This window comes from Equus asinus, chromosome X, assembly GCF_041296235.1.
Source record: "Equus asinus isolate D_3611 breed Donkey chromosome X, EquAss-T2T_v2, whole genome shotgun sequence".
Taxonomy (NCBI): Eukaryota; Metazoa; Chordata; class Mammalia; order Perissodactyla; family Equidae; genus Equus; species Equus asinus.
The window spans coordinates 28,061,633-28,076,239 of NC_091820.1; positions in this window are offsets into that span (position 1 = coordinate 28,061,633).

Here is a 14,607-nt window from a genome sequence, read left to right on the forward strand (position 1 = left end):
TAGCTCACAGCTATTGAGCTATGCAGAGATCCAATCAATTTTTAAATTATCTCATCCAATCTCCACAAATACAACTATGATATACGTAAATTGTTTATGCTTCTTCCCAACATTAGAGGTAAAGCAACAAAGTAATTTGCCCAAGGTCAAAAAACTATAAAGAGACAGTGATGGAATTTGCATCTAGGTGTCTGGACACTAGAAGCTATGCCCTTAACTACTCTAAAATAATGCCTCCTGCATAAAACATACATGCAGGTAAACATATCTGTTGGTGACATCTTACTGATGCATGGGAACATTCCATCAAACGGCACATGGAGAGTTGATATAACACTGTCCATAGTCTCCCCAATCAGAGAACTGGAAACATACCATCTTTTCGAGAAATTTAGAATTCTAATACCAGTTTTGCCCACAGGTTCTCCATTTATCTGCTTCATGTATTTATTCCCTGAATTCCAAGACAAGAAAACTTATCACTTGGTTTTAAGCTCATATTAGGAGGTAGGGTAAATGTCTACCCACTAAATTTTATAATGTGCAATAGGCCTGATTTCCCACCGTCAAGATCCTCATTGAAATGAGTATATCAATCAAATTTTAAAGAGCAGGGCTCCCAGCTTTCATAAAGAATATGTCTACAGAGACATTCCTTCTGAGAGTTCTTTGGCTTCAATTTCCAGGTATATGATTACTATAAAAAGTTCCTCAAATTCTCAACCCCCTATACCAATGCTGAGAAGCGTAAGCAGTCTCACAAATGGATATCTTTGGGTTCAAAACATCATTCACTGCCAGGAGGATAAAAAATTGAGAGTAGGTTTTTAAATATAACACTCATACTACCTAAGTACTTGGGAAAGCCTGCTAAACTTGCTACAGTCCACTGTCTCCCTAAGATAGATGGATTAAAACATATAATCTCCTGAAATGGGGCCTCATCACCTATCTCTATCCGTGGTGTTCAGAAGTGTGGGAATGTTTTGGCTCCACAAGCTAATTACCAAGTAAATTCCTTTTTCGTTCACTCTTTGGATTGAAGCTTCTATTGTCACATCAGTGTATATATTTTGACTGACTATAAATATGTCATTGATTAGGATGGTTATAGCTTTGTATTGATATTTACTCTAAAAATCAGGCTTATGAATTTCTGCTCACATAAAACTATGAAAGATACTACACTACCTCAGCACATATTCACAGTGTTTAATTAAATGCAAGGCAATACTCAGGCAAATCTTCTCTGTAGCTATTCTCATCAGGGAATAACATTCAGATATCTATTTCACCAAGATACAAGTCTTGATAAAAGCACCTTATATTTTAGTGCTTACTCAAAGTTTGGGGTGCATCCTGACTAAAAAATATATGGCAAAATATAATCTTTTATCTATTTATAGTGATTAAAATCCAATTTTTAAAAATCTTTCCCATTTCCTCCTAAAAGAAATTTTGACATACAAATATCCGTACATAATATACACAACCACACAAGTTTAGAGGGTTCTCTTTCTTCTTTTTTAAAGCATCTGTATATACTAAATCAAAGAGTGTAGTATAGCTGTAAAATAAGCCATTAAAATATTTATGTGAATTAAAGTATATGTTGATGTTAATAAAATTTAATACTAACATTTACAACTGACGTATATAGGACATTCCATCCAACAATAGCAGAATACACATTCTTCTCAAGCATGCATGGAATATTCTCCAGGATTGATCATATGTTAGGCCACAAAACGAGAATTAGCAAATTTAAGAAGATTGAAATCATACCAAGTATCTTTCCAACTACTATGGTATGAGACTAGAAATGAACAACAAGAAGAAAGCTGAAAAATTCACAAATATGTGGAAATTAAACAACACATTCCTAAACAACCAATGAATGGGTCAAAGAAGAAATCCAGGAGCAGGCCCAGTGGCATAGTGGTTAGGTTCACATGCTCCGCTTCAGCAGCCCAGGGTTTGCAGATTTGGATCCTGAGTGCGGACCTATGCACCACTCATCAAACCATGCTGTGGAGGCATCCCACATACAAAGTAGAGGAAGACTGGCACAGATGTTAGCTCAGCAACAATCTTCCTCACCAAAAAAATAAAAGAAAAAGAAGAAATCCAAAGGGAACTCAAAAACTATCTCAAAGCAAATGAAAAAGGAAACACAGTCAGCATCATGGCTGCATAAGTTGTTCCTCCTTTCAAAATAAAGTCAAAAACATATTAAAAGCATTATACACCATGACCAAGTGGTATTTACCCGTGGGATGCAAGGATGGTTCAACATACACATATCGATAATACACTACATGGTAATTAAAATAGTATAATATTGACATAAAAATAGATACACAGACCAATGGAACTGAATAGAGGGCCCAGAATTAAACCCTACATATCCGATCAACTAATATTTGACAAAGAACCCAAGAATATCCAGTGGGAAAAAGACAGTCCCCTCAAAAAATGGTGTTGGGAAGACTGGATAAACACATGCAAAAAAATTAGACCCGTATCTTACTCCACTCACAAAAATTAACTCAAAATGTATCAAAGACTTAAGACCTGACACCACAAAACTCCTAGAAGAAGATGTAGGCAGAAAGCTACTCGACATTAGTCTTGGCAATGATTTTTTGGATATGCCACCAAAAGCACAAACCAAAAAATCAAAAATCAACAAGTGGAACTACATCAAACTTAAAAGCTTCTGCAAAGTAAAAGAAACAAAATGAAAAGACAACCTACAGAATGGGAGAAATTTTTTGCAAACAATATGTCAAATAAGGGGTTAATATCCAAAATAGATAAAGAACTCATACAACTCAATAATTTAAAGAAAAACAATCTGATTACAAAAATGGACAGAGGAACTAAATAGACATTTGTCGAAAGAAGACATCCAAATGGCCAACAGATGCATGAAAAGATGCTGAGCATCACTAATCATCAGGGAATGAAAATCATAACCACAATGAGATATCACCTCACATCTGTTAGAATGGCTATCATAAAAAAGATAAGAGATAACAAGTATTTGTGAGCCTGTAGAGAAAAGGGAACACTTGTGCACTGTTGGTGGGAATGCAAACTGGTGCAGTCACTATGGAAAACAGTATGTAGATTCCTCAAAAAACTAAAAATAGAACTACATTATGATCCAGCAATCCAACTTCTGGGTATATATCCAAAGGACATTAAAACAGGATATCAGATATCTGCACTCCCATGTTTATTGCTGCATTATTCACAACAGCTAAGACATGAAAACAACCTAAATGTCCATCAATAGACAAATGGATAAAGAACATGTGAGATATATATGCAATGTTATATTATTCAGTCATGAGAAAAAAGGAAATCTTGTCATTTGCGAAAACATGGATGGACCTTGAGGGCATTATGCTAAGTGAGATAAGTTAGAAAAAGACAGATACTGTATGATATAACTTATATGTGGAATCTAAAAAGGCTGAACTCCTAGAAATAGAGAGTTATATGGTGGTTACCAGGGGCTAGGGATGGGGCAAATGGAGAGATGTTGGGTCAAAGAGCACAAATTCCACTTAGAAGATGAATACATTCTGGGGGTCTAATGCACAGAATTGTGATTATAGTTAGTAATACTATAAGAGATACTTGAAAGTTGCTAAAAGAGTAGTTCTCAAATGTTCTCATCATAAAAAAGAAATGGTAATTATATGAGATGATGAGTTGTTAATTTCCCGTACTGTGGTAATTATTTCACAATATATGTGTATCAAATCAACACATTGTACACCTTAAACTTACATAGTGTTATATGTCAATTATATCTCAAAGCTGGAAAAAAAGAAAAAAATGTGGTATATCTATACAATGGTATAGTATTCACCTATTAAAACATTAAATACTGATATACGCTACAACACAGATGAATGTTGAAAAAACTTATGCTAAGTGAAAGAAGTCAGTCACAAAAGACCTCGTATTATATGATTCTATTTATATGAAATGTGCAAAATAGATAAATTAATAGAGACAGAAAGTACATTAGTGGTGGTCTGAGGCTGGGAGAAGGGAGGAATGAGGAGTAACTTCTAAAGGATATGGGATTTCTTTATTGGGTAATGAATATATTCTGGAATTAGTGGAGATGGTTGCAAAACCTTGTGAATACACGAAAACACACTGTACTGCACACTTTAAAAAGATGGATTTTATGGCATATGAAGCGTGTCCCAATAAAATGAGGACAGACAGGAATAGGTGTCTCTTTTGAATTGCTTAATTCTTTAATAGAGACCTGACCACAGTGACTTTAACAAATAGTGTTTTAATGCATGCACAAATGCACGCAAAACAAATCCAAAAGGAGAGAGTTCAGGGACGGCTGGCATGATAGTTAGAATTATAGGCCCACATTCTAATCTCCAGAATCTGTGAATATTTTAGGTAACATGACAAAGGAAAATTAAAGTTGCAGCGGGAATTACATTTACTAATCAGCTGACCTTGAGATGGGAAGATTATTCTGGATTATCCAGGTGAGTCTAATGTAATCACAAGGGTCCTTATAAATGGGAAAGGGAGGCAAATGAAGCAGAACCAGACAGACGGCAATGGAAGAAAGATTGGCCCAATATTGCTTGCCTTAAAGATGAAGGAAGAGGGTCCCTGTCCTGTGGCGGAGTGGTTCAAGTTCCACTGCGCTCTGCTTCAGCAGCCCAGGTTCCAGGGTTGATCCCAAGTGCAAACCTACTCCACTCACCGACCATGCTGTGGAGGTGTCCCACGTACAAAAAAATAGAGGAAGATTGGTACAGATGTTAGCTCAGGGTGAATCTTCCTCAGGAAAAATAAAAGATGGAGGAAGAGGCCCACCAGACAAGGAATGCAGGCAGCCTATAGAAGCTGGAAAAGGCAAAAAAAATGGATTTTCCCCTAAAGCTCCTAGAAAGAAAAGCAGCCCTACCAATATCTTGATTCTAGCCTAGTGAGACCCACTAAACAAAGGAGTGTGGGAGTAACTTAATTTTGAATCTTTTCACTTCTGCCAGGAGACCACACAGAGTAACGTAATAACACAACAGAAGATCCTCTAAGAACATCTTCGGTGAAATTAGGAGACAGAGGAAACCTGAAAATCCCGAAGTCCTTGTAAGCATTACCGGGATCCGAACCAGCAAGACACTGGGCCACCGAAGCAGAGCTGTGAACCCAAACACTCGGCCACTGGGTCAGCACCCCCTGTAAGTTTTTTTAATGAATGTTGATGCCATGTAATTTGTTGCCTAAATATTATAATGGTTATAGCATCATTCTGTGTCATTTTCCAGGTATATGATATATATTTTCAATATATTGATTCAAATCTATTTATATTTCAGTATTTTGCCAAATTATAATTTTAAATATTATTATTCCAATTTTTTGGCTTTACTTTTCATGAATTTAATTATTTGTATGTTTTTCCCCCTATATCCAACACATTCCCTTGAATTCTTTTTATTACTTTACTTTTAAAAAAAGTATTTTATTGAGATCATATTGGCTTATAACACTGTAATTTCAAGTGTACATTATTATATATCAGTTTCGGTACAGACTGCATCTGTGTGTTAGGTATGCTTGCCGCTACTGGGGCTGCTAGTAATAATTTTTAAATCTCATTATTTGAAAATGAAAAATAGATATATCACTATCTAAGCTACTCAAAAAATGGAGGAACATTATGTAGAAATTTTTAAATGACAGGAGGAAATACACACGAAAATAGAGAGAATTATCAGGATCAGTGCAGACTAATTTGCATAACTCTAAGCAAATCCACTTTAGAACATAGATAAAACAAATAAGTAACTCTGGAAAACAAAAAGAAATTTGACAAACCAGACCCCAGAAGAGATATAAAGCTAGAATAAGCCAATTTCAACAGAATAAACAGCAAAAGCTATTCAAGACCTACTTTCTCTCTCCACCTAAAAGACATGACAGGTACAGAGAACTGCACGAGATAATTCTACCATCTCTTTAAAGAAACAAAGTATCAATGCTATTAAAACTCTTCAAGAGAACAGAATAGGAAAACTTCTAATTGTTTTTAATAAAGTGAGCAAATATAAAATTGATAAATTATAATAATTACACAAAAAGTATATGCCAACCTATTTATGCACAATAATGTGAAAATAACAAATAGGATACAATGGAAATAAAAATGCTAATGTATGATGAATAAATGCATCTATTTCAGGTGTGCAAGAACGGACCAAGATTAAGTGATTTATTCTTCTAATTAATCACATTAATCCCTTGTCAAAAATTGTGAAAAGGCATTTTACAAAATTCCCTCCATCATCTTACTATTTGGCAGAAATATAGGCATTATCTAATGCAATTAAATAAGAAAAGCACATTAAAATAAGAATTAGAAAAGAACAGGTGAAATGATCTTTATTTCTGCATATTATCATATATGTAGAAACACAAAACCATAGGATGAAAACTACTATAGACAACAAAAAGCAGGGTTTAGAATACAGATATACAAAACAGTCAGTAAATTATAATAATAATGGAATATAAAATCTAATTTGAGAGAGAGAGAGAAAGAATAATGAAATTCTTTGGAATTAACAGGGAATGTGTTAAACTTATATGAAGAAATCTTTAAAACACTTGAAGGATATAACATTTAGACTGCAACAAATTGAAATATGTGTCACATTCTTGGATAGAAATATTTAGCATAATATAGTCACCAGTACTCCCTAAATTATAAATTAGACCCAATTCCAATAAAAAATAACATTTTTATGGAACTAAACATGTTTCTGTGAAAGTACATATAGAAAAATGAAGAATTCAGAATAACAAGAAAATTCTGAAAGAATCTTATAATGAGGTGAAGGGGGCTAAATTTACCAAATCACAAAACAAACCATAATGCCTCATAATTACGCTATACGATTTTGACGTATGTAATAAAGAATCAATTTCTTTTTTCATATTTGAATGCTTATAGCTTCCAGGCCACACCGCTCCCCTTTCACCTTTTGCTACACATTTGAGGTGATTAAAAACAATGCCCACCTGTCCCCTTCCTCGGCACCTGCAGAAAGTACAGACCTCGCAAACCTCAGGAATCCTCACCTTGGCAACACCACCTAATCACAAAAAAACATAGGCCCACTCACCCTTCCTTTCAGAAGGCCTCAATATGCAAGTAATAAACTTTTTCATACTCTTTTGGTGCCTAGGTGGCATCATTAGTCTTAATATACAAACCAATTTTGAATAAGTGGGGGTTCCATCCTACTTCCTTAAGGCAAGCAAGCACAATAAAATATGTATTGATGAACAGGCAAATATTTGTTTTAATGTAACAGCTCTATTGAGCTATAATTCACATACCACATAATTCACCTATTGAAAGTGCACAATTCTGTTTCTTTGGTACATTCATAGAGTTGTGTGACCACCACCAAAATCAATTTTGGAACATTTTTCATGACCTCAAAATGAAACCTGCGGGGCCAGCCTGGTGGCATGGTGGTTAAGTTCATGCACACCACTTTGGCGGCCCAGGGTTCGCCGGTTCAGATCCTGGGTACAGACCTATGCACTGCCCATCAAGACATGCTGTGGAGGTGTCCCACATAGAAACTAGAAAGACTTACACCTAGGATATACAACTATGTACTGGGGGTTTGTGGAGAGAAAAAAAAAAAAAGAGGAAGATTGGCAATAGGTGTTAGCTCAGGGCCAATCTTCCTCACCAAAAATAAAGCCTGCAAACCAAAAAAATTTTAAAAAAAAGAAATCCCATACCCATTAGCAGCAACTCCCCATTTTTCTCTAACCTCCTCGCCTCCAACCCTAGGCAACTAGTAATCCACTTTCTGTCTCTAGAGATTTATCTAGTCTGGATATTTTATATGAATGGAATCATACAATATATAGTCTTTTGTGACTGCCTTGTTTCACTTAGCAGAATATTTTCAAGATTCATGCCTGTTGTAGCATGTTTCAGTACTTCATTCTTTTTATTGCTGAATAAGATTCCATTATTTAGATATATTATAATTTTTATCCATTCATCAGTCAATGGACCTTTGGGTATTTTGCTCCTTTTAGCTATTGTAAGTAGTGCTACTATGAACATGCATGTACAAGTTTTTGTGTAAACATACATTTTCAATTCTCTTGGGTATATACCTAGGAGTGAAATCGCTGGGTTATACTGTAACTCTATGCATAACCCTTTAAGGTACTGCCAGTCTGTTTTCCAAAGTGGCAGCACCATTTTACTTTCCCACCAACAGAGTATGAGAGTTCCAAATTCTCCATATTCTTGCCAACACTTGTTATCTGTCTTTTAGATTATATCCATTCTAGTGGATATGAAGTGGTATCTCATTGTGCATTTGATTTGCACTTGCCTGATGGTTATTGATATTAGCATATTTTCATGTGCTTATTGGACATTTGTATATCTTCTCTGTAGAAATGTCTATTCAAGTCCTTAGCTCATTTTTTAAAGTGGGTTGTCTTTTTATTATTGAGTTATTTATATAGTCTAGAAACAAGTCCATTATCAGATATATGATTTGCAAATATTTTTTCCCATTCTTTGGGTCGTCTTTTCACTTTATTGATGGTGTCTTTTGAACCAGCAAAGTCTTCAACTTTCATGAAGTGCAATTTATCCATTTTTTTCTTCTATCACTTGTATTTTTGGTGTCATATCTAAGAAGGCTTTGCCTAACCCAAGGTAAAAAAGATCTACTTCTCTAATTTCTTCTAAGAATTATACGGCTTTAACTCTTGCACGTAGATCTGCAAGCCATTTTGAGTTAGTTTTTGTGTATGGTGTCAGGGAGCAGTCCAACTTCATTTTTTGACACATGTATATCCAACCGTCCCAGCACAATTTATTGAAAAGACTATTCTTTGCTCCACTGAATTGTCTTGGCACTGTTGTTGAGAATCAATTAACTATAAATGTGAGAGTTTATTCTGAAAACTCAATTCAATTCTGTTGATCTATATGTCCATCTTTATGATAATATCACACTGTCTTGATTATGGTAGCTTTGTATTTAAGTTTGAAATATGGAAGTGTGAGTCCTCCAACTTTGATCTTCTTTGGCTATTCTGAGTTCCTTGAATTTTCTTACGAATTTTATGATTAGCTTGTTAATTTCTGCAAAGAAGCCTTTGGGATTTCAATAGGGATTGTGTTAAATCTACTTGGGTCAATTTGATCAATTAGATCAATTTGAGGGAGTATTGCCATTTTACAATGTTAATTCTTCTGATTAATTAACATGAGATATCTTCCTATTTATTTGGGGTTTTTTTATATCTTTCAAAAAGTATTTGTAGTTGTTAGAGGACAAATTTTGCACTTTCTTTGTTAAACTTATTCCTAAGTATTTTATTCTTTTTAATGCTATTTTAAGTGGAATTATTTTCTTAATTTCATTTTTAATTGTTCATTGTTAGTGTTTAGAAATACAGTTGATTTTTGTACATTGATCCTGTATGCTACAACCTTACTGAATTAGTGTATTAGTTACAATAGCTTTTTAATGGATTCCTTAGGATTTTCTAACATACAAGATCAAGTCACCTGCAATTAGAAATAGTTTTACTTCTTCCTTTCTAATCTGGATGACTTTTATTTTTTCTTACCTAATTTCCCTGCAATGTTAATACAAGTGGTGAGGGTGGAGCACATCCTTGTTTTGTTGCTGATTTCAGAGGAAAATATTCAGTATTTCACCATTGTATGTTCTAACAAATCACGACAAACTTAGCAGCTTAAAACAATGGAAACTTATTACCTTACAGTTCTGGAGGTCAGACGTTTTAAATGGTTCTCACTGGGCCTAAATCAAGATGGAGCAGAGCTGCATTCCTTTCAGGAAACTCCAGGGGAAAATCAATTTTCTTTCCTTTTCCAGATTCTAGAGTTTCCTGTCATTCCTTGGCTCATGCCTTCCTCCATTTTCAAAGCCAGAAATGGCCAGTCAAGGGTTTCTCACATCACATAAGTCTGACACAGGCTTTTCTGCCTTCTTCCTCCACATATAAAGACTCTTTAATTACATTGGGCCCCTGGAGATAATGCAGGATATCAGCTGATTAGCAACCCAAATTCCACCCGCAAATTTAATTCTTCTTTGCCATGTAATATAACAGGTTCTGGCAATTAGGATGTAGGCATCTTTGGGAGCCCATTATTCCGCTTACCACAGCCTGTCCTCTGGGCCTCAAAGATTCACATCTGTCCCACATGCAAAACACATTTGCCTTATCCCAACATCTCCCCAAATATTAACACATTGCAGCATCAATGCAAATTCCAAAATTTGCATTGTCTAAATCTTGTCAGCTCAAATGTCCCAAATCTAATAATATAAAACACAAGTAAGGCTCTGGGTATAATCCATCTTGAGGCAGAATTACTATATGACTTCACTCATACATGGAAGATAAAGAAACAAACACATGGATACAGAGAACAGATTGCTGGTGACCAGAGGGGAAGCAGGGCAGAGGAGGGCAAAAGGGGTAAAGGGCACATGTGTATGGTGATGGATGGCAACTAGACTTTTGGTGGTGAACATGATGTTTTACAGAAATTGAAATATAATGATGTACACTTGAAATTTATATAATGTTATGGACCAATGTGACCTCACAAATAAAATTGGAAGTCTTCATCTGTATGCATACTAGAACTGCAACAGCATTTCAGGAACTAAAAAATGGATTCACCTCCACACATACCTCTCTGATTTCCAATAGATGTCTCTAACACCACCCTTGGGGCCATGCTACTTAAGGAGATAAAGATTTCATGCAATTGATCTCCTCTTTGTGCTTACTTTACAAGGAAGCTGGTCCTGATCCTATTTTTGAAAAGGGACTGCTGGTAAACAAAGCTCATGTCGCGATGCGGAAATCCTAATTTTAATGTGCTCAGAATGTTTTAATAGTAAAACCCAGCTATCATAGACTAAAGTTATGAAATCAATGCAGATGACGTAGACAGTTTTTTTGGAGATAAATAATTTTCTCGCGCAGTGTGTTCCATGGAACTAAAACTGCTGAGCACATGGCATATTATTTTTGTCAAAACACCAAGGAAAAGTAGAACACCCTATTATGAGGATTCCCCTAGCCACAAAACTTTACAGCCATTAACAAGCAATTACAATTCACCAAGTTAATTAAGCAGTTACATCAAGCAGTTGCCTTTACATAACAGCATCTAACCAGAAAAGTAGAGTCACCCTAAGGGTAATCTTTAAGATTTAGGGCCAAAACAGCCAAACATATATCACAGAGGGAGATGCCATCTCTTAAATAACGCCTCCATTCCACGCGACAGCTCACAGGAACTTCACATCCTGATACTAGAAAATATGTTTACCAATCCCATGTTATCCAGATTCATCAGTGCACCTCCTTGCATTATGTCATACCAATGACCAGACTACATAAAGTTCTCTATTGAAGACGATATGGCTCATCCGTATCATATTGTCCTTGTGGAATTCATGTATAAAAAAATTGCTACATCTCCACCCAAAATCCACACTTTCCTATGACTTATGGCTTTCACTCTTGCTATTTTGTGCAACATCAAAACCTGTACTATCTCCCTAAACCAATCAGAAACTGGAGAAGCTGCAGGACAGCTATTAATTTCTGCAAGACATCTTTTAATATACAAAGACTCAACACAAATCCTGTCCTAATACACCCCAGTCACAAGGAGGAATTCCTGGCTCATAAGATATTTATCCCTTCCAAATTCTGAACAACAATTTATTGGATCGTTCAATTTATAAAGTAATCAGCTATGTCACATAGTTTTAAAACTTCTTCCAACTATTCCTATCCATGGAACTCTACCTACCCTCTATCTAATACCTCAGCATTCACTGCCAACCATCCAACATAATATGTGATGCAGGACAAGAAGCCATCATATATAAATGTGAAGTGCTATCCCACTGAATTCACATCTAGTTCAACATATGGAATAATGGAGAAGGTATAGATCGACAGTCTGCTCAAGGTTTTCAAGAAGTGGACTAGCTGTGCCACTCTGACTAGACTGTAGGAGTTTGAGGGAATGAAGTTTTCAGCTCTATTTCTGGCTTCTTTAAGCCATAAAAACCTCTTCCTGTATCAAGCTTCTGACAAGCATGATTCCAACAGACTTTCTCCTTCCTGCATTTTTTTTGCTCACTCTCTATCCGAATCTAAACTCCTGCCCAGTGATCTTGATTTCTTAGAATCATTGTCCATTTTAGGCTCTTCATTATCTCTGAACTGGTATAATGCAACCTGGAGAAGAATGAATAGCATAGAAAGAAATAGAAGGTGGGGCCGGCTCCGTGGCCGAGTGGTTAAATTCGCCCGCTCCGATGCGGCGGTCCAGGGTTCGGATCCTGGGCGCGGACATGCTACCGTTCGTCAGGCCACATTGAGGCAATGTCCCACATCCCACAACTAGATGGACCTGCAGCTAAGATATGCAACTACGTACGGGGGGGCTGTGGTTGGGGAGATAAAGCAGGAAAAAAAAAAAAAAAGATTGGCAACAGTTGTTAGCCCAGGTGCCCATCTTTCAAAAAAAAGAAAAAGAAAATGAAAAAGAAATAGAAGCTGTATTTCTATTGTTCCCCCAGGGAAGATCTCTGTGAGTACACTCTTGAGTGCCGAGATAGAAATTGAGCAAAGCAACTGTTTCCTTTTAATCTGGTATGTTCTTTTCCTATGTATCATATTCCAACTGATATGAAAATAGAAATAAAAGTATACAATCTAGATATAGTACTTATGAGCAGATTCAAATATAGATGAAAATCCAAGTTTGTTAGTCAATAATAAACATTTGTTTCATTAAAATTCTCAAATGTGTGGACTGGAATTTTAGCTTTACTTAGTTTATTAAAGGTTTTATGAAATACTCAAGTTGTAAATTTAAAATACCTCAACACACAAATATACAAACACATATACACTTAAAATAAAGAATTAAACATTTCTAATAATGATTATATAAAATCCACACCTGCAATACACTATGTGTTGAACTGTGAGATCCAATAACTATATGAACATATGATCATGAACGTTAAATTCCTTGTTAAGAAGAAAAATGTACACAAATATATTTTAAGTTCTTTCATCATTTTATCTGTAATGAATATGTGAAAGAACCGTACAGAAATTCCAACATTAGCAGCTATTGGGAAGTTTTGCTCCTAATTGGTTTTCCTGAGTGTTTTAAGTTAATAGGGTTCTTACAATTATTTTATTGTGATATGCTCATATTGTCAGTAATACTGTCTCCTCCACACTTTAGTATTAAAGCAATTCAAATAATAAGAATATCAGTTAAGATTTTATGTTCTTGGTGATCCTCTTCTGTTCCGCTGTAATGAGAATTATGTAGGCCTACAAGTACTGAGATTCTAACAAGTGGAAAACATTTGAAAAGAAAAGCTTTTTCTTCTATGGGGTTGGCCCGGTGGTGCAGTGGTTAAGTGCACACGTTCCTCTTCTTAGCGGCCCACAGTTTGCCAGTTCGGATCCTGGGTGAGGACATGATGCCACTTGGCAAAAGCCATGCTGTGGTAGGCGTCCCACATATAAAGTAGAGGAAGATGGGCATGGATGTTAGCTCAGGGTCAGTCTTCCTCAGCAAAAAAGAGGAGGATTGGCAGTAGTTAACTCAGGGCTAATCTTCCTCAAAAAAAAAGGAAAAAAAAGCTTTTTTTTTTTAGGAGCATAAGTCCTTAACTCTACTTGAAATATTTTTTCCTTCAGTTTTATTTCAGCGTATATTAATTTAAAACATAACATACATATTTAATAAGATTAACAAATAATTATTAAGCAAATACTCATGGAACCACCATTCATGTCAAAAACAGTATCACCAACCAGCAAGAAAATCTCCATTTGTCCCTTCCTGATCTGAACAACTTCCTCAGCTTATCGTGATATTGTGATAATATCCTTATTATTATTATCATTTTGCAACCAGTGATGCACCACTAACTGATATTTTATTTCTATGGTAATAAAATACAATGTATGTGTTGTTTTGTGTCTTTTGCTCTTAATAATTTGTTGCTAAAATGCATCAAATGGTGTGCATCTATTGTTCATTCATTTTCACCAATGTGTATACTCTATCTTCATTATGTTTGTCCAATGTGTTTATCCATTCTACTGCCAAAAAGTGTTTAGAGTGTTTCCAGTTTTGGACTATTAAATTCAATGTTATGAATATTCTGTGTATGTGTATGTAGTACATATACACACTTAGGTCTGTAGGGCATAACATAACTCTCTGCATTGACTGAAATGTTCTATTTGCACTGTCCAATAGAGTATCCAGCAGCCACTATGGTTATTGAGCATTTCAAATGTGGCCAGTGAAACTGGGAGACTGGATTTATTATTTTATTTCATTTCTGTAACATTAAATTCACATTTAAATAGACACATGTGAGTAGTGCCTCCAGTGGACAGCACAGATGAACTTGACCATTATGCTAGCATTAATGACCACAAGGCTTGAGG